Source organism: Struthio camelus, chromosome 3, assembly GCF_040807025.1.
Source record: "Struthio camelus isolate bStrCam1 chromosome 3, bStrCam1.hap1, whole genome shotgun sequence".
Classification (NCBI taxonomy): Eukaryota; Metazoa; Chordata; class Aves; order Struthioniformes; family Struthionidae; genus Struthio; species Struthio camelus.
In genome coordinates, this window is record NC_090944.1 from 130,943,968 (window position 1) to 130,964,998 (window position 21,031).

General features: G+C 42.0%; 1 long non-coding RNA gene across 1 annotated transcript in view; it reads right to left on the reverse strand.

Annotated features, from left to right (window-relative positions):
- LOC138066884 (uncharacterized) overlaps positions 1 to 21,031 on the reverse strand; it is a 241,969-nt gene that overhangs the window by 96,560 nt on the left and 124,378 nt on the right. Inside the window, exon 4 of the long non-coding RNA XR_011140512.1 lies at positions 20,196 to 20,310. This is a non-coding gene — a long non-coding RNA (uncharacterized lncRNA). The remainder of the gene's footprint in view (positions 1 to 20,195; positions 20,311 to 21,031) is intronic.

Consider the following 21,031-nt stretch of genomic DNA (forward strand, 5'->3'; position numbering starts at 1 on the left):
ATTCTTTTCAGTTTTTTTCTTCTGAAATTTCCAAATTGTTAGAGGTTAAAACAGAATAAATAAAAATAAAACCATTTTTTCAGAAGGTTGTTTTTTTCCCTGGAGAAGAAAGACTGCTTCTCTGCTATACAAAAGCTCTTTCATTTGCTTGGAACCTGAAGTGCTAAGCTAGTTACGCTGCTGTCCTATCTATCCATGCTCTCAAGAGCTCCCTAAAGAAATCTGATGTAAACAGGTCCCTTAGGCCCTGATGCCTGCAAATGGTACATGTGGGAGAGGAACGTGAGTTAGCCAGAGCTCCAGGGTGCATCTGCCTACACCTTCTATTCTCACAAGCTCCCCAAAGAACACTCCAAAAGTCACATCTGATTTAAACAACAACTTAATTAACTTTTTAAATAGTGAAAACTCAAGACAAGTAGAAGACAGGAAAGGGCTTATAACCCCTGTTATGAGAGTTATAACTGTAACTCTCTCCCTGTCCTGTGTCTCTGCTTGCTTTCAACAGCTTTGCGAGCTGCAGCAAATTCTGCCCTGGTTACTCTAGGGACTCCCTGCAACTCCCTCTGCCCGGCAGGGCCTGGCCGGCTGCTCCCTGCTCCCCAGAACATCCTCCCGTCTCCCACCTTGAGAGGCTTCTCTCTCCAAGCGGCTTGGTAGCTCCCCGAGAGCACAGCTCCAGAAGGGCTGAAGAAATACAGAGCACAAGAAACCAAGAGCAAATGTAACGCATACCATATGTCTCAGCGCGCAAATGACTTTAGGTATACGAGTACTCCTACCGGACTCACTGGAGCTATTCCAAAACAAATCTGAGAGGCAGCAGGGTCTAGGATCCTTGTGCAAATGCACCAAGACCAAGGCCATGAAAGACATTGTCTAGGCGAGCCATTTTCCAGCTACAGAGTGCAGACATAAAGGCCTGAGCATTGGAAAGATATATCACTTCCCCATGGGGTCTGGCCAGATCTCTGTCAGCTACTGGCCTACTCCAACAGAAAAGGAGCGAATTCCAGAGTTTATTCATCCATTAAGGTTACAAAAGCAAACTGTACATAAATATGCAAAGAAGGTATTAAGCAATGTTGTATTACAATATAGATCCCCACTATGACATAGCTTTGAAGGCATGAAGAAGCTGCAGTTAGAGGCTTGATGCAGTTTTGACTGGAGAAATGATTACATCACAGCGGAGGGGAAAAAATCCACAAGGCACAACATCTTCCTAGCCAAAATCTCATCCATTTTCTCCTGTTTCCTCAGTAGAACGTCCAAAATACCTTGTTCTACATTATAACAAGCCTAACTCCAAAGAGTTTGGACAGCAGAAATAATGACACAGGTTTAAGGAGGTAAAAAATCCTTCCTGCTCTTTGATTAACTGGGCTTCTTGATGGAGTTAAGTGCAAACAGCTGCCCAGACTTCAACTGAAAAGCCTAAATCTAAATACTCAGTGTTTACATAACCCAAACTTCTAATCAGGCAGCTGGATAATCCACCCATTTAAAGTATCCCTAAGAGTTTCAGGGAAATGTGATTTTCTTAAGCTAAGCCAATCAACAACCACTTTAAAAAACTCTAGCTACCGAGTTACTACTTTCGAACAGCAGTCTCAGCGGGATAGGGTCACGACCCCAAAGTGAATCACAAAGCAATTTTGGTGGGATCCTTCCTCCCTTCTTTTTTTTTTTTTTTCCCAGAAGGTACAAATCCATATCTCTAATTTCCTTTGGATTCAGATGCTGCAAAGTAATACATTAGAGAAGTGGAAAAGCAGACAGCAGTGCTTACATGCATGCTGGCATTTGCTCACAGAACCTTAATCCAAAAACTTGTGAAATCTTGAGCACATCCATCAGGAACCAAAAGATTCAGGAAATATAAAGCAAAATCACCACAAACAGATTCCCTAAAACCCTGTGGGAGAAAAGGGGAAGAGAAGCAGGACTTATGAACCAGAAGATTTCAAGGAAGAAATAGAATAAATTTTTAAAGGAGCACGTATAGGACCCAATACTCCTGAAAGCTATGACTTTAATTGGTCATAGCACTCCAGGTATAGGATTCAATCTCATCTTCACCACTACAGCTCAAGCACGGTAGTGTTTTATCATCATAACTCATTGTAAGGCTATTAGTTCTATGTTTTTATGTTTGGCTGAAATATTATCACCTTATTGCAGTTTATGATTACTTGCCAGATACTGCAATGTTTGTCTTCCTTTTCCTAATGTAGTAATGTCCCTATGATAAATTACTTCTGGTCACACCTGTTAAGTAATGAGAGTTTGAACACAAACATTTTCCCTAGCCATTACTACAGTTGTTAATAATCTGCTCATCTGCAAAATCATCAACAATCTCCCTTACAATTAATTTAATTTAATTTAAGAAGGTGATGCTTCTTGGACTACGCAGCGAAACATGGGTTCTGAGTCTACTGTTGAGCTAATGGATGATCTTGGGCAACTTTATACCTCTGTGCCTCGATATCCCACCTGTAAAAGGTTGCTTGGGATGCTTATCTTACATTTTGAGACATGGTGAAGTAAACTTCTTAGTCTTAGCAATGAACCATAGGCTCAACACAGTAAGTTAAGTTGTATTTTAAAAATGGCAAAATAAATTGAAAAGAAGAAAAAAATTTAACTTTTTCCAAGCAGGAAATGATCCTTTTAGGACATACGATAATACAGTAAGAAAAGTAAAAGGATATGCTTTTATAAAGAGCTGATACAATTAGGCTACAAAGAAAATAAACTCATTCTGTTCTTCTTCATTTTGCCAAGGCATTGCAGTGGAGATACAGCACTGGAGATCCAGAGATCCAACAGTGGAGAAAACAGTGCTGCATAATCCCCGCGGGAATACATACCACATACTTCAGCTCTTAGACAATGAGGTTGAATGGTTTGGGGCCCAAGCCAAGAGATAGCTTTTTTATTTTTCCTTTTTAAGAGTTATTTATAAATATTGCAACATGAGAAAGAAGGTGGCAAATTTTAATCCAGATCGGAACACATGGACAAAAATTCTTGTGTTTTTCAGTGACACCACAGCTTCCTTTCAAATAACTTGAATATACTGGTAGAAAAATAAAGAGCAGTAAAAGCTTGGCTTAACTTTTTATTATTTAAGGTTTCCAAGCACTTCTCCTGTTTATGGATAGGTGTCCTTTCCACAAAGAAGCCCAGGAGAGAGCTGCTGCATTAATATCCACTAACTCCTGCTGCACTGGACAAACACTGTAACAGACATCGGTCATGAATTCCTCCACCAGTCTCTCTTGTCTTTACCAAATGATTTAACAGGTAACTACGGGTGGACAGCAGTGAGAATGGAATTACTTGAATTGTTAAAAATATTTCATATCGTTCTCTTCCATACTAAAAGGTCAGCTTTTATATCTACTCTGTTCTTAGCTGTGCCCGTTTCCTACTGGGACTACATGGCAAATGAGCTGTCCCCAAAAGACCAGGAGGGTTGTCTCCTATCTGCATTGCTAGCAAATTCCACCTTCTCCTTTTTTTAGGGGTATATAGCTCCTTTCATCTTTCCAGCTTCTCTCCTGCTCCTGTGGCTGATCTCACATGCAGAAGTAGTGGAAAGTCTGGCAAAAAGAGTAGCAGAGCCCAGCACAAACCTCAAGAGATATGAAGTGGCAGGTGATAGGAAACTGGAAGTTTATTTATAAAACACCAATATAACTTCAGTTCCCTTCAGTTCCAATCCTCTTTTTCATCGTCAGGAGGAGATGACCTTTATTTGGTGTTTTGGAGATGTGTTCCAGTTTCAGGTTCCTATTTAATTATTTTTAAAGGGCTGAGGGAAAGGTTGGAGAGCTCTGAGCTGCAGAAACAAAAAAGGTCTATATTCTGCTTGCCGTGTGAGGCTTTAACTCTACACACACTACAAAGCGAGCAAGAGAGGCATGCACCTCAGGCTGCTTGTTGCGTCGGGAGGGCATGGCAGTAGGCAACATCTAGCTCACAGACTGCAGTCAGTAAAACACAACATCAGACACCATTTGCAGCCTTCACTGAGACCATGTCCTCTGCTGAAAGTCCACGACGCAAGGCAAGTCCACCCAGCACAACGTAGCATGACATTTGTGAAGACAATCCTAGAGCGCTCTCCATCTGGTGCATCCAGCCGGAGAGCTGCATCCCAACGGCACCCAGCCCCCCTGCCAGTCACTGGTTAGCAGGGCTCACTGTGCTGTGCTGCTTTGCAGGCATGTTCGTGAAGGGCGTTTGTAAAAGCCTGCCTGTGCTTCTGCGTGGGACAGCCGCGGTCAGAATCACAACCGGGCAGGAACAGCTGTGGGGATGCTGCCCTAACGCACCCGCGCAGGCAGCTGGGCAGCCAGCAACCTCGGGGGAGCAGAGCCAGCCAGCACTGCGGAGCCGATGCGCCGACAGCAACAAGCCACCCTAGGGTTGAGGCTTGAGCAGACCGGCTCTCCTCTCCAGACAAGCTGAAGAGCAGGAGCTAGCCCCTCTCGGCGGGGACGGAAAGCAATACATCCCAGAGCACAACGCGCTCAAAAGAAAGGGACAGGGGAAGGGAACAAAAAGTGAGGGATTCACTAAAGGGCACCAAAGGCAGATGGAGGGTAACTTGGAAGTCATAACAGCAATCCGATTCCTCAGCCTCTTGTCCATCACAGCCGTATGCTACCCTACGGCACAGGCCTTTCGCCCAAGCTGCCAGGGAGCTCTGTTTATTACTATCGCAGACTGCAGCACTTTCTTCCTTTGCTGGAGAGCAAAGGATACTTTTATAAAACACATCTATAGCAATTGTGGCCATTTTCCGTCTCAAACATCTTTTTAATTAGGTGGCTTTAAAATAAAATGTCCCAATTAGGCAACTATTTTCATTTGAGTTCAGTTTGGCTTGCTTCCCAGCAACTTCCCTGACAGCCAAAATAACAGAAATATCACAATTCAAACAATCATGTCCAAAAAAATAGTCCCACATGCAGTATTCGCTGTTGAACAAACAGCCAAGCCCAAATATTTTCTACCCATTTTGTGAAATAAAACAAAATAAAATAGAGACATTTCAAAGTGAAATACTCCTGTTATACTTGCACCTATCCACAGTCTCCATTTTCTGTATCTTGAGAATGCAAATATAAGCTATGTTTTTCAATAATAAATGTCTCAAATCAGACTCTTGTAGCCGTATACCCAGACCGCAACACACTCTTTGAAGCAAGAGTCATTTGTCAATGTCTTAGCATGATGGGACTCTAATCCACAACTTTAATCTACCAGTCAGTAAGAACTTCTATGCAAGAATCTGAGCAACCAAGACATTTCAAAATTAGCCTATTTAAACCTTTTCTAAACCTTACTTAAACCTCTAAAAGATGATGTTGGAGACTAATATTAGTCGGGGTGTAAGACCACTGGCCCCAGTAGTCCTACAACGGTTTATATATATTCACTGATACCATTTGAATGCTCTCATGGCAAGCAGTGTAATTCAGGTTTTTCTCCTAGTCCTGCCATTAGCAGCTAACATACAGTCCTACTGCGTGCTAGAAGCTGCTTCAGCCCCAGTTAAATCAAGCTGCTCGAACATAGCTCCAACTCCTATTTAACTTCATGGGATATTTCTGTTTTCACAGGAGCGCGTAAAGAGCCCAGGATAGAACCTGAATTGTAAAGAGGGGAGGTATGACACAGAAGCAGTTGCATCGATTTGTTGAATCTATGTGGCACTGTCCATAGCTGCAATGCTTATACTGCCTACATTCTGCAGTGGTTTTAGGAAAATGTACTTTAAGTCTGAAAACCATAAACGGTGCTAGTTGGTGATTGCAAACAATTTTCTATTGTAAGCAATTACATCTTCAGCATTTGCTTATCTGGTTCAAAAAATGATTTTTTTTTTTAATTAAAACACAATTGGAACGTGTCTGGTTAAAAATTCAACATTCAGAATTTTTTTTATCAAGGTCTGCTTATAGCAACTTGTTGGCCATTTTTTCTAAAATAACTATTTTCATTTTATAGAATTGCAAGCATATCTACTTCATTTTTTTATGTTTTTGAGTAACTGAAAAGAAAATGGATATAAGGAACACCTTCACCTATGCACACCTTGAAGAATCATGCTGCCAGAATTAGGTACAGCCTGCTAATAGTTTCAGTGAGTGCTCTGTAGTATTTCTGTGAGCCATAAAATGTATTCTGCCCCAAACACTAAAAATGAGCAAGTGTGGCAAGCCATAGCCACTGAAAATATAATGCAAATATAAAACTAACATAGAATTTTTAGAACAATCAAAAATATCACCACATTACTTCACATGTCCAACATGTCCATGCTGGAGTATACCAAGTAACTACCCATAAGAGGGGATCAGAAGGAAAAATATGAACTGTTATATGTGCATAAAATAAGTTTACACAAAATGGGGAAAAACAGGTTTCTCTCAGGGATTCAAAGTTAAGCTATCAACTGTCCCAAAGGAGCACTAGCTACTGTCTGTCATCGGTGTGCTACTAACAGTTTATTAGTCTGCTGACATCTCCATCTAGAAAAAACTGGTAAATTGTCTCAGGATGAGAGGCAACAGTGAGTGAAAAGGACTTGCTGTGATGTGGTGGTGGCAAGCAGGATTTTTTAGACATCTACACTTACTTTGTGATAAAATGCTTCTAAGATGGTGTCACTTCCCTCCCGGACAGGCCCAGCTTTTCTTAGCGCCTGATACTGAAGCAGTGACCTTCTGTGAATCTGAGCTAATCTCAGGATATGTCACATCTGTAGCAGGAGGAACAGCTGAGCAACACTTGTCCAGACGTAATTGAGTCTCAAGATTGCAGAGCAGTGCGTGATTAATTGGCTGAAGGATTCCTGATAAAGAGGAAGAGGATAATGACCCTTCTGGGTCAATGGGGGTGCTCTGCTTATCTGGAGGCATAACAGGCATTAAAAGAAATGCTCCTGATCAAGGTCACAAGGAACTGTGACAGATTCTGTGTGAGTGCGAATTTGAGGCATTTCAAAATCACATTCCATAGATGTACACAGGAGTAAATATACTTAGGAAGAGTACTTTAATGCCTTTTATGGTCCTGGTTCCACCATCATTATTCACAAGAGTACTAACAAGATCCTAACCTTGAAAAGATTTACCAATCTTCTGCTTTGCAAGTACTTCCATATCGACTTGGCGAACTTGGAAGGGGAAAGTCTAAACTGAGGCAATTCTCACTTGATTTTCATTTAGACATTCTAGCTTGTTCCAAGGTCCTCTTAGAAGCTAACAGGCAATGCCCCTCTTTGGAAAAAGGGAATGAGCCAGCTGGAATTACTTCTATGGATAACAGCTGCGGTGACACATACATGTAACTCTGGGCTTAGGAACTACTTTGGCTCTCTAGGGCTGCTCAGCTAGGCTGAAAAGAGTGGGTATCATTTCTATTCCACACATCCTGCTACTCAGCAATCACAAGGACCTCCTTGGAATACCCTCAAGGAAGGGAAGCCGTGAACATTTCTAAGGATGGATTTAGGAGCAAGTGTCTTGTGCTTCAGTCCACCAGCAGACCATAAGGGGATTAACTGCATCTCATGTAATCAGTCTGCAGCAGCAAAGTTGCTGTAAGTATCAGCTGGGCAAGCTGAGGTAAATATAACAGAAAGGCACTCAAGATTCATTTTAAATAATAAAGAAAGCAATAAAAAAGATACCTTTTTATAACAAAGCAACAGCCTGTTCTGCTATCCAGAGAACTCCCTGTGTCTTATGGACAGTGCATATTCAGGTACCTGACCCTAAACAGCCTAAACAAATTTGACTGCCAGATAGAAACACCCCATGGGATTCACAGTTGGCTGATCTAGCCAGACTTCTTTACAGGCAAGGGTAATTCTTCCTTTCCTTACTCTCTGGATGATTTGTTTAGTTAAACAGCTCTTAATCCCTCTTTCCTGGTTCAATAAGAATTTCACCTCCATCAAACAGCCAACTGAATATTTTTTTCTCTTACTATTCTCAACATTCATAAAACAGACTTCTGTGTGAGCTCAGCTCTTTGTGCTTCATGACTGCACTCCAGCTGCCTTTAGCTTGATGGTATTTTCTTCATCTGCCACACAGATTTTCATACACTGAGGCTGTTTCTCAGTTATACTGTTGCTTGTAGAAAATTAAGAGGATGGCAGTTTATTGCAAATAGGTATGAGGTAGAGTCCTACAGAGAGAAAACTCACTCTTTGAAGCTTCAGTCGGTCTCAGTTTATATAGGCCACACAAGAGAAGGTGTGGTGGGTCACCAGCTGACGTACACTTGGTAGAAATCAAAAGTCATACTGGTTTTGGCACCACTCCAAATGGGCAAAGCATCAACTAGAACAGGATTTTTAGTCCTTAATGGGAAGTTTTCTACTTCAGATAACCACAACAACTAGGAGAAATGAGCATGGAAGTCGTTCAGGACTGAAATAGTCAGGACGTGAAATGTGACAATGAAGAGCTTGCAACCTACAGCTTTTTCATGCTTTCCCTATTCCCTCTCCAGGCACATATACCCATTTTAAAAAGTGAACTGAACGGTACTAATTGTATAAGCCAGGCAAATGGGAGATCATGTCTTCACATAGCTGTCCCATCTCTTGACGGGCTTATCTGGCAGCACATATCTTCTAAGCAAACAGAAAATGGCCAAGTTGAGCAATCAGTAGTCTCACTCAGAAAAAAAAGCAGGATTCAAATTGGACTCCCCTTGAACAATAGCATAAATATCTCTCTTCTCCAGAGAGGAGGCTACTTTCTGTTTGTGCTCAAAGAAAAGTTGTAGCTGATCATCATACAATAAGTGCTGGGTAAGGTTTATTGATCCTTCCAAATCCAGTTCACATTAGTGACCGATTTAAACTTATTTGCTGTATAAATCACAGGGTGCTAACGCATTATGTTTTCCCTCCTTTTCGGCTGCAATTCTGAATCCTTGAGGGTGTTCTTTTATAAACCTCCGATCTATTTATACGGCTCTAAATGTGCTCAGCTGAACAATATTTAATAATCTCACTTCTCGCTCATGCAGCACTTTCCCTCTCCAGCTCCTAGTTTTCAAGTGTCACACTTTGTGTTGTGCTGCCCTCAGATGAGTTCTCAATAATAGTGTTCAAATCCGGCTCTAAAAGCAGCTCTCCTGCCAAAGCAGCAAGCATCAGCTCACTTAGTGCTCCTACTACAGAGCCTTCATACACTACTGCAGCACAGAAGTACGAAGGTGAACTAAGGGAACCTGCAAGGTGGGATGCATGAGGAAAAGCTCAGCAGTGTTTTTGTCTGAGCTTCATTCTCATGCAAACAGTTTGGATTTATTAAAAATACAAAACAGGGTATAGAGGGCTTTTTTCTTCTTCCTCTTTGGACTGAGGAGTTCTCTAAAATTTTAAAGAGAGAGATGCAGTGCATATTAGTGGTCTACGCCTTCTCCTTCCGGCGTGGCTGTTCTCTTTCGCACTGAAACCACTTCTGCGACCAGAGCCATACCCATGAGCAAAATGCTGCTCCCGCTGTGTGCTTTAAGGGTATGCATAGCAGGGGATGTCTATTGCTATTCATTTTCACAGCAGTAGGCACAGTGGTCTCTGATTCTGTCTAGTAAACCTAGATGCTGCTTTAATGCAGTTTTTTTAAACTCTGTTGTATTTTTATGCATCCTCTGTACTTCTGTTGAGACCTAGTCTGGGTAAAACAATATGTGCACAACACAGGATTTTCATGTTCTAACAGTTAACAAAGCTTTTATATGAAGATGTGCAGATTGCTACTATCCTGATGGTACTAGTTTAATTTATCTTAACTATACATAAACTGTACAACTGAGCAAGGTTGCTCTTCCTACAGTAACTAGCTATAGCTCTCACAAACTTGTAAAAAAGTAGAGGATTTGGCCCCCAGTTAAGAGGCACAATTTATCACAAATACACCTGGTCATAAGAATAACAGGCTCTTCCATTTCCTCTAGAGCACTGCTTAGTTTTCCACCTCAGAGAGTACCATCACAATTCACCAATCTGATCTATTCTTAGAATACTGTCATCAATTAATCCAGCCTACAACTCTGATTCAAAGATTTCATATCACAGCAAATTATTCCACAGATCCTCTCTACTGTTAAAAAAGGCATACTTTATTTTCCTTTTTTGCCTGAATTTGCCTTGCTTTTGCTTTGATATGAGCTTCTCTATTAGACCAAGTGAGGCATTAATATCAAAAACTTTCTCCCACGCTACTATCTCTTCATTGACTCTTAGGCAAGTCACAGTGAGTTAAAGTTTATCTGCGAAAGCAGCTCCTAGTTTTTCACCACCTCTAACCAGCAGGAAGCTGGCTGCCACTGCTCCCTTCCAGTCAGCCAGCCAGAGGTGACAAACCCAGCACATCTTTCTGATAAAGGAAACTGGAAAGTCCCACTGTTGGCAAGGCCATTACAATGATGAAAAAGCCAAAGCGTTCACCATAATTTAGCCAATTTCTCAGAGGAGTGTTGTTTTCCAGCTATACAGAGGTCAGACAAAATGCTGCCTTTGCTTCCGTCTTCACTGCTAAGGCCAGTCCTCAGGAATTCCAGACCTTGGAGACAAGAGAGGAAGGCTGGAGAAAGGAAGACTCTCCCTTGGTGGAGGAGGATCAGGTTAGAGATCTTTTGTCCAAACTTGACATCCACAAATCCATGGGCCCCGATGGGATGCACCCACGAGTGCTGAGGGAGCTGGCGGATGTTATTGCTAGGTCACTCTCCATCATCTTTGAAAGGTCCTGGAGATCAGGAGAGGTGCCTGAGGACTGGAAGAAAGCCAAGGTCACGCCAGTCTTCAAAAAGGGCAAGAAGGAGGAGCCAGGAAACTCCAGGCCTGTCAGCCTCACCTCCATCCCTGGAAAGGTGATGGAACAGCTCCTCCTGGAGGTCATCACTAAGCATGTGGAGGACAAGAAGGGGATCAGGAGTAGGCAGCATGGATTCACCAAAGGGAAATCATGCTTGACCAATCTGATAGCCTTCTATGACGGAATGACTGGCTGGGCAGATGAGGGCAGAGCAGTGGATGTTGTCTACCTGGACTTCAGCAAGGCTTTTGACGCTGTCTCCCACCACATCCTCCTAGGTAAGCTCAGGAAGTGTGGGCTAGACGAGTGGACAGTGAGGTGGATTGAGAAGTGGCTGGATGGCCGAGCTCAGAGGGTTGTGGTGAATGGCGCAGAATCTAGTTGGAGGCCTGTGGCTAGTGGTGTCCCCCAGGGCTCAGTCCTGGGTCCAGTCTTGTTCAATATATTCATCAATGACTTGGAGGAAGGGACAGAGTGCACCCTCAGCAAGTTGGCTGATGATACTCAACTGGGGGGAGAGGCTAACACACCAGAAGACTGTGCTGCCATTCAGAGGGACCTGGACAGGCTGGAGAGCTGGGCGGAGAGGAACCTCATGAAGTTCAACAAAGGCAAGTGCAGGGTCCTGCACCTAGGCAGGAATAATCTCATGCACCAGTACAGGCTGGGGGTTGACCTGCTGGAAAGTAGCTCTGCCGAGAAGGACCTGGGAGTCCTGGTGGACAACAAGTTAAACATGAGGCAGCAGTGTGCCCTTGTGGCCAAGAAGGCCAATGGTGTCCTGGGGTGCATTAGGCAGAGTGTTGCCAGCAGGTGGAGGGAGGTGATCCTGCCCCTCTACTCAGCCCTGGTGAGGCCTCACCTGGAGTACTGTGTCCAGTTCTGGCCTGCCCAGTACAAGCACTGGGGAGCACATGGCACTACTGGAGAGAGTCCAGCGGAGGGCTACAAAGATGACTAGGGGACTGGAGCATCTCTGCTATGAAGAAAGGCTGAGAGAGCTGGGCCTGTTCAGCCTGGAGAAGAGAAGACTGAGAGGTGATCTCATCAATGTCTACAAGTATCTAAAGGGAGGGTATCAAGAGGATGAGGCCAATCTCTTCTCCGTGGTGTCCAGCAACAGGACAAGAGGCAACGGGCAGAAACTGAACCACAGGAAGTTCCATCTGAACCTGAGAAAAAACTTCTTCACTGTGAGGGTGACAGAGCATTGGAACAGGTTGCCCAGAGAGGTAGTGGAGTCTCCTTCCCTGGAGATATTTAAAACCCGCCTGGATGCAATCCTGTGCAATGTGCTCTAGGTGTTCCTGCTTGAGCAGGGAGGTTGGACTAGATGATCTCCAGAGGTCCCTTCCAACCTAAACGATTCTGTGATTCTGTGATTCAAGTATAGCAGATGGGAAAACAAGTGGCTTCAAATTCTGAAATGCCTAGGAAATGGAAAAGACGGGAAACGAAAATGGAGAAGCAGAGAAGCTGATGTAGCACACCTTACCTTGCCTCCTTCCCTTTGACACATAAACAAAGATAGGAACGTGAGAATCAGTAACTGACTTCTCCCCAGTCTTCGGAGTTGACCCTGCCTGTGGGCTGCAGAGGTTGTCATTCCCATTCTCAGTCAAGATCAAACTGGCCTTCGTTACAAAAGTGTTCTCCACTGTTGAAATTGTAAGCCTCTATGATATGATCCAAGGAAAAACATTTCAAAAGGAAGTTGTAATACTGGATTGCCTCCATTTTCCTCTTTTAAGCAAGCTTTCCTGAGCCATATTAAGACTTGCTGATTTCCTGAACATTTCTCCTGGTTAGAAAAAAGCAGCAATATCAGCAGGCCAGATTCAGTTGTGTTTGATCCTACAGCATATCCTCCCGTAGCTCTGGAGCTGACTTTCAAAAAATGTTGAATAGCCACTCTCGGAAAAATCCAGTCAATTTTCAAAGCATCTCAAGTAGCACGTTTAGAAGTTAAGGCATCCCCAAGTATTAACTGCTTTTGAAAACCTTTGCTCAGGCCCAAAGGCATAACAAACAGAGGATCAGGCACAGAGAAGGACAAGTCAGGTTACACACAAACCTTTCTTCCCAACACAAGCGCTATCCTGAAACAGCAGCATGAAACGTACAGCTCGAGTTTTCTGAACACTCTGCGGTGGGAACCAGGCAGTCACAGTAGCCTCCCTTTATCGGCACTGGAGAGAACAGGTATTTCAAGACAGAACTCATCTCATCCTAAAGCAGACATCTAAAATAGGTCACCTGAATTGTCCCCTAAAAGTTCTTCTCTTTGCTCATAGAGCGAAGATACCCGGGAATTCAGGGTAACTAGCATAGATGGAGTACATAGTACATAGATGGAGACAGCATCTACATCAGCATTGTAGATATTTCTAACAGTGCCTCCAGCCACTATATTACTTTCACATGTCCAGAACAAAGAGATAAAATCACAGTCTACCTAGGGTTTGAGAAGTGGGAAGCCACCAGCCCTGGGAGAGGACAGGAGAAGGGGCATGATGGTTTTCCTAATACTTAGAAAGAGCGAGGAGAAATCTGGCTTTACGTTAGTACAACACTCTTGCCTGGTACTTTTCATCCATGGATCTCAAAGTATCTTACAAAGAAAATCCATGTCATTATTCCTATTTTACTTGTCCAAGGTCATCCAGCAGAGACAGGAGCTGAACTCTAGCGCTCTGGAACGCTGCTCAGTATCACATAGACCACACACTCTCCCCTAAACAAGCATTAGAGGAATGTTAATCTCCAGAAAGGGGGAACTTTGAGAGTCAGACTATGAATCCACAGCTAAGTTTCTAAGATAAAATGAAAATTAAATAAAAGCAATTATAAATGTAAATTAAATAAGAAGTAACATGCCTGGACTGTTTTTTTAGCCATCTGTCTATTTTGCAGAAATAACATCTCTCTGACATCACAAGTATGCACTTCTGTGCATTGAGAAAAAAAACACTGTTTATTTGGATCTTTGAAGTCTAATATCAATATAGCTTCTTAGTCCCCAGAGAGTCCTCAAGGTTTGAGATGTATATTTTTAACTTCTGTGCTTACTGACATTCCATTCACACTGTTTGGCTGTTCTCCCCATCAAGGCTTCATCAGCCATCACTCTGATTTTGGCACCACTGGGCTTATTTGCTTTACCATTTCCTAAATGTCTGTGTGAAGAGGTGTGGCCGGCTATGCCAATTAATTTACCCACACAAAAACTTTGTTAACTTAAGAGTTAAGGCTCCTTGGGAGTATTTTCCTATCAACGCAATCAGCATAAACCAAGGAAATCATCAGTTAAGGCAACACTGACACTCAAACCAGTTCTACATGCCATGGTCCACATGCCTTGCTGCCCACACACTATTACACCTACAGGCACACTCACTGACCCCACTTCCGCACAACAAACTCACCCTCACCTCCAGGATTCAGCCACCCACACTGCACACATACAGTCCTTGAGAAACACACACACGCACAGAGCCCCATAGTAGGAAGTGAAAGTGGCAGGAGGGAGAAAGCCCATAATGGTGGGCTTGGGGGCAGCATGAAGCTCTAACTCATTGCCAGCTGTCACGGGGAGGAGAAGCATTCTGCCATTAGCCGTTGCAGTGTAGCCACAACCTCCTCAGAAAGGTACTCCCACAGAGCTCAGAGTATACAAAGACTACTGTTTGATCTCACTTTAAACAATTTTAGCTGTACTGAGAAAATGGACTCACTTAAAGTTTAAACAGAAGCATCTTGAAAGAGCTTAACAATTCCTTTGCATCTGTGATTTTGGGGGGGGGGGCAGAATTTTTCAAGTGCTGTCACCAAGACAAGGAAAAATCTGAATCAAGTAACTTGATGGTTGGAAAAGCCAACGTTTTTGAATCTGAAAAAATACAGACAATTTTAGAAAGATTTCTTATAAAACAAGGTGATGCAGGAGGAGCATGGAAAGTGCTTGGTTTGTAATTTATATTAATGCCGGATTTAAAGGGTGCCATCAGTAAACTACTGGTAGTGCCTATTAAATAAAATGGCATTGCTTGCCTTTAATGAGCCAAAGAAGATTCAGCGCTCTGGGAGCCTGATATATTATGCTACCAACAAAAATCAACTGCAGCCAGGGGACAGCAGTTCTTAGCATCAACATTGCTTATGTACTCCAGGTTTCATCATAGCTACTACACCAAATCTTGAAACCACATTGGACAAGAAGACTCTGACCATGTGAAATTTGAATTCAGTCTCACTGGTAATGGTCTTGAAGACAGGTAACAAACTGTTTCCCCTACAAAATTCCTCCCTCTGTATAACTTCAGTTAAGTTAGAACATATTCCTCCCAACAACTCCACATAGCTGCCACTCTCTATCCACCAGAAGTCTGTCTCTCTCCAACAGTGTATGGCAGCTGTCTGACCACTGACTTCAGAAATATGCCACATAATGGCAAACATCAGCCCTAGTCTAGTAACTACCTATGTCATGCTCACACTTGTGATGATGCAATACTCTGAACTTCAGCTCTGTTGTGAGATTCAGACCCAAATTAAACGAGAATCGGCAGTATCCAGCTAGTATCAATTAACTTAACTCCATAATCACTGGACAGTTGTGTCCAGAAGGGGTTTGAGCCTGGCATTTAAGGTTCTCAAGTCCCTTTAAAACTTTCCACATCAGATTATCTCTTCTGCAGTACATGCTCCTGCTGGCTTCTGAAAAGAATGACATGGTGCATGTATTCAAGAGGAACGATGTGAATGTCTGGGATTAAAGAGCTTCAGGTCAAGCTCTGGCTCCAACACAGTTCTTCCTAAGTCGGTGTAGCTCAGATCTTTAAAAATAATTAGTTGTCTAATTCCTATTGAAATTAGCTAGGGACTTAAAGCACTTTTAGAATCAGCACTCTATTCTTTGTATCTCAGTACTTTATCAGTAAAACAAGAAAATAATCCAACCACTGAATGTCCGGTTCATTTCTGAGAAAAGGACTGTCACTTACAGAGTATTCATAAAATATCAGACACAAGCAGGGCATGGTCTTGGTGAGGGTAGCTAACTGCTCCTGGTGCAATACTCAGAATAAACAGACTTTGGAAGTCGCATTGTCAAGTAGTTGCATGTTGTAATAACAGAGCAACACGCAAAGAAGAAACGACGAGTTGGACCCAACTAAGTTGGCAGGAGAACTGATTCTTTTTTTTAAGTTGCCATAAAGATCCACTGGAACAAGAGCTTCCCAAATCTCTGCAGGTATGTCTGTGACATTTCTGTCATCAGTGGGCTGCTGCTTATAGAAGTAGAGCATTAGGCTTTCGTTAAAGGAGTTTTAAAAGCCCCTCTGTTCACTTTCAACTATTCATCACAGTCATTTGAAGTTCTCTTTCACAACTCTCCTATTCCTTACTCACATCTGGTACTGCCTGTTACTATGCTGCAACCATAAATAACCAAGGAATGATATGGAGGAACTGGAAGCTCTGCTCCAATGTCTTCACAGCCAAGCATTCAACACAGTCCTCAGATTATCACTATGATAAATACCTAGGATGTGGAGGCAAAGGTACAAAGTTCCCCATCCTAGAATGCGTCTTTTAAGTAACGCTTTATTAGCAGGGTCAGTTTACTCTCAGTGAGCACCTAGGCTAAAAATACATTTCATGCTAAAAAAATCTCTCCTTCAGAGAGTACACTTGCATTGACAACTCCAGAGCAGATGAAATTTAGCAAGAGCATTTTAGGAAGGGATGATGTCTCTCAACAGCTGGCCTCTTGGCAAAATCTGGCATTTTCGTCTCCTATATACAAGAGGCCGAAGGGGAAGAAGGCTGTTTTCAATTGCCTTCGTTCCAGATACATAATACAATGACTGCATGTTGCCCCTACGCAAGAACTTGAAACAAGGTTACACTGACCATATCAGACAGTGCTCTGCACTTGGTGAGCGTGGTTGAAGTCGGATATTCTGCTGTTCTGCACTGCACAAGCATAAACTATTCCATGACTGACTTGTCTGATTATGGAAACGGGACAGAAACTGCAATCTCTTTCCCAGTTTTTCCAAACAACAACTGAAATTACACTGACAGCATCGGCCTAGTAACCTTCAGTTTCTATCTTCACCAGAAGCTCATTACTGCCAGTGTACTAGTTTTTCTGGAAAAGAAGCCTCCCTACGTAAAGTATAGACTTTAAGAAAACGGGGGGGGGGGGGGGGGGGGGGGTGGCCAGTACTCATTAAATGGTTCTTTAAATGCAGGATTATGGAAGATGGCATTTCCAATGGCATAGGTAAACGTCAAAGTCCAGAACGAACGTGTAAAAACAATGCGAAGCTTCTCTCAAAACTCTCCTTCCCATACATTTAGGGGAAAATATCTGCTGAGAAAAAATACATCAGGGCCCATCTTCTCAGGGCCCGTCTTTTTGGTTTGTCATTAAGAACAAACGGATTAATTCCGGAAAATTTTCTGAAGATGTTCTTGAGTTCCCATGTCTCAAGGAGAGGCACCAACCACTGTGGTGTTTACGTAGTGGTGAGAACATAGAAAAATCATTCTAATTCTATGATTCACAAACCCATGCAAACCAGCTCTCACAGCTTAAAAGAAATTAATCTTAAGAGCTTGTTTTCACCTCTCTGAATCCAATTCACTTCCCAGTGAAATCATGATGAAACTTTTCAACGGTTTCAGGGGGGCATTAGGTCCCCTTTCTTGACTGGCCACCTTAACTTTTCAACCTCATTTCACTGAATATCAGTTTTTAAAAAATGACTAGGTGCATGACTTGTATCTACATACACCAAGCTGCCTGCACACTCAGACTGCAAACAGAATGCATGAAACCCAAGAAAAAGGCAAAAGCAGTAATAGTATAACACAGTAATGCCTTTCAAGTGCCTCCCTTCCAGGAGACACTCAGGGGTTAAACTGGACTACAGTGAAAGAAATTACTAGTGAAGGGTTCATTTATTTACATTCCCATTAGAGGACTCTACAAAGACATACATCAACAGAAACAAACTATTTTAGTACATTCACCGACGGAACATCCATCAGTGAACGTGATCTATGCCAACATGTCTTAGGATTGACAAGATATTATTATTGCAGTGCCAAAGGAGGAAGGGGGCAGGGGAATGAACAAAAGCGAGTGCTGAGCCTTGCCTTAACAATGAGCTCCTATTCTCTTTCTCTGCACCTGAGCTTCAAGGCTTCAAAAGCAATGAGCTTATTTCATTGGCCAATAGCAGATACTCTGTTTGCTTCATGCGTGGTGGTATACTAGTCCTCGGCGTTATACACCACTATTTCCTTAAAAGGAGCCCTTCCTCTCACAGCATCTCTTGACTACTGTATCACCTCTGCTAAACAAATGACATCATCTCACTCAACCACATGCAGCTTCACTGCTTCCCTCTTCCTTCCCACTGTTTGCATTCACTGTTTATTTCTTAAACACCTCACCCCCTATTAATCCACCAGACAGTACAAAAGATTCATTTGTGAAAAACAGAGATTAGAGCTGTAAGCCCTCAGTCTTTCTGTGAAACACCTGTTTAAGTCGAATAACTAGGGGAAAAAAGTGGAAAGTAGGACCAATTGTCAGCGGAAATGGAGCTAAGAGAAAACTCCTAGTGTGATGAGAACTAGCAAACTTTGTTTAGATGGTGGTCTTCTTGCCTTCTTCAATCAGTAGTGCAGAACATGCACACAACACCTGTAATGCCAAATTCATGTGCCTGTCACACTAGCAGGCTCCTTATCAGCAATGCCCCTGCTCTTCAAATCTTAACAGAGTGCAGAAATACGCAAAAAACTTAACTGAGATATTTTCTAAGAGGGTTTTTTTTTGAATATTTTTTCCTTTGCTTGAAATTTAATTGAAATAAGTTGAAACTGTCTTGAAATTGGTAATATTTAACCAGCTCCTTTTCTGAAGCACACTCAGCACCAAAAAAAGACCTCTCCATTGAGATTTGGAGGCGTGGGCAGGTGTCCCAGGTTTTCGTCATTTTGTTTGTTTTTTTCTTAAACAGCACCAAAAATCTGTCCCAGTTTTGAAAAATGAGTACTTTAAGAGGGCACGAACATTGCTTTGGACTGTTGTAATGATTTTGGACAATCATATAATAACAGCAGCTTTTGTAAACATCAAGACCTATAGAAAGGGTCAATAACTGGACGGTTTCTAGATTTATCTTCATTGAATACAAAGGTAAGTGACAATATACAAACAAAAATACCAATTGGCATAGCATGGCTCTGAGTCATTCTCTTTCTTGTATAAAATGAGAGAAAATTATATACCAAACAGATTGTGTAAGCACCACAGGCAATAACTAAAGCTGGAAGAAGGCCAGGCTACATTAATAGCTGCTATTTGATCTGGTTCAGGATCCCTGAACACCCAATACCTGATGAAGTCATTGGAAAGGCTCCTATCGATTTCAAGAGGCACTGTACTGGGCCCGGAACGACTGGCAAACAAGAGTGCATGGAACAATGAACAGAGGTGAAGCTAGAGCAATTAAGTTCATCATCACATTGGAAAGCGGACTGTGGCAATATTCCCACTAACCGTATTTCAAGACTGATCAGCTTTTCTTCATTGTGGAAGAATCCGGCCTCTTGAGTACTTTTAAGCCTCTGAAATCAATGGCATTACTCAAGAAATAAAACACCACAGAAACGGAATATTTATGGTAAAATCTGCCGCAGCAATTTCTAATATACTGTCATCCAAGAGTTCTGAATATAGGACCAACAAGGCAAAGACAGATCTTCAACTGATACAAATCAGCTGTTTCCCTTTGAAGACAATGGAGCTGCAGCAATCCGCAACTACCAAAACTATAGCTTATCATTTTCAAAATGAAAATAGTTTTTGCAGTATTCACAGCTACGAGCTGCTCCTTGCTTTTATTTTCTTACTGTTTAATAATAGCTTGTTTCTGTTGTTTTTTGCATATTACAAAACTGGGGCCATTATGAGAAAGTATTTAGATTCTGGTTGGTTTCTTCTAAGTTGCATTGCTTATACATAGGTAACTTCTTCAAGCAGTCCTCAGTGGAAATGAAGCATGTATTACATAACAAAGTGTGTACACAGGAATAATACAAAAAACACCTTTTGTTCTCTTTTCTAAACTGTTTGGAATTGATTCCTGATAAATTCTGTTAACTACACATAAAAACAAATACGTGTATTGTGTGTGTGTATGTGATGAGTATGTGTATATACATACATACCTATATGTAGCTACTTATATGGCTAAAGTAATAGTTATCCTTTCAAATGGCTTATCAATAGCAGGTTTTACTCACCTGATGGGCAATTTGCCATAGGGCCTATTCTGTCTGTCAACACACCTTATCTGCTATCATGCCTTTCTTCAGATCTGTAGTTGCAGGTAAGAAAAGGCTGGATATGTGTCTCCTCCTAAACACAATAAAATTAAAGCTGTAATTAGCAGCCTTCTCTGGAGAACCAGGTTACATTCCACTCCACATTTAGAGCCAGTGCAGAAGTGACAGGCCTCTTGGGACAATATGCAAGCCAAAGGGAGAAAGCAAGCCCAGATGTGTTTAAAGCTCAGAATCACACAAAAAATAAATGAGAGCTAAGTTCATCTTTCCTGAAGGAGGGAGAACTGTAAACAGGAATTAATGCCTGAACTGCACCAGGATTCCCACAAAGTCGTCCAATATGAGGAAATCAGGTTTCATCTCAAGTCAGTCTGAAAATAAAAGAAATCTTGGAGTTTTTTTCAGAAAAATAAAATAACATGAAGTATTTCCGTCTTCTGATACTGACTAGTTCTATTAAGGTCAAAATGATGATTAAAAACAAGAACAAACAACATATTATTACCTTTTTGAAATGGAATATTTCAGTAGTTTTCCCCCAAAACTGAAGAAGTTATTTAAATTACTGCAAAATGTTTTTAATTTTGTTAAACTAATATCTTCTGAGGAAAATTGTTCCCTCCGAAAGAACAATTCATCCTCTTCAGAAGTAACAAGTAAGGTGCTGGATAAAAGTAAGTGGGAGAATGAATGATATATTATATAACCTAGTAAATGCTTCCAAGTCCCTATGCAATCAGATATGTTGCGCCTTCTGATCTCAAACGACATCAGTGCATAGTCTTTTATACTGC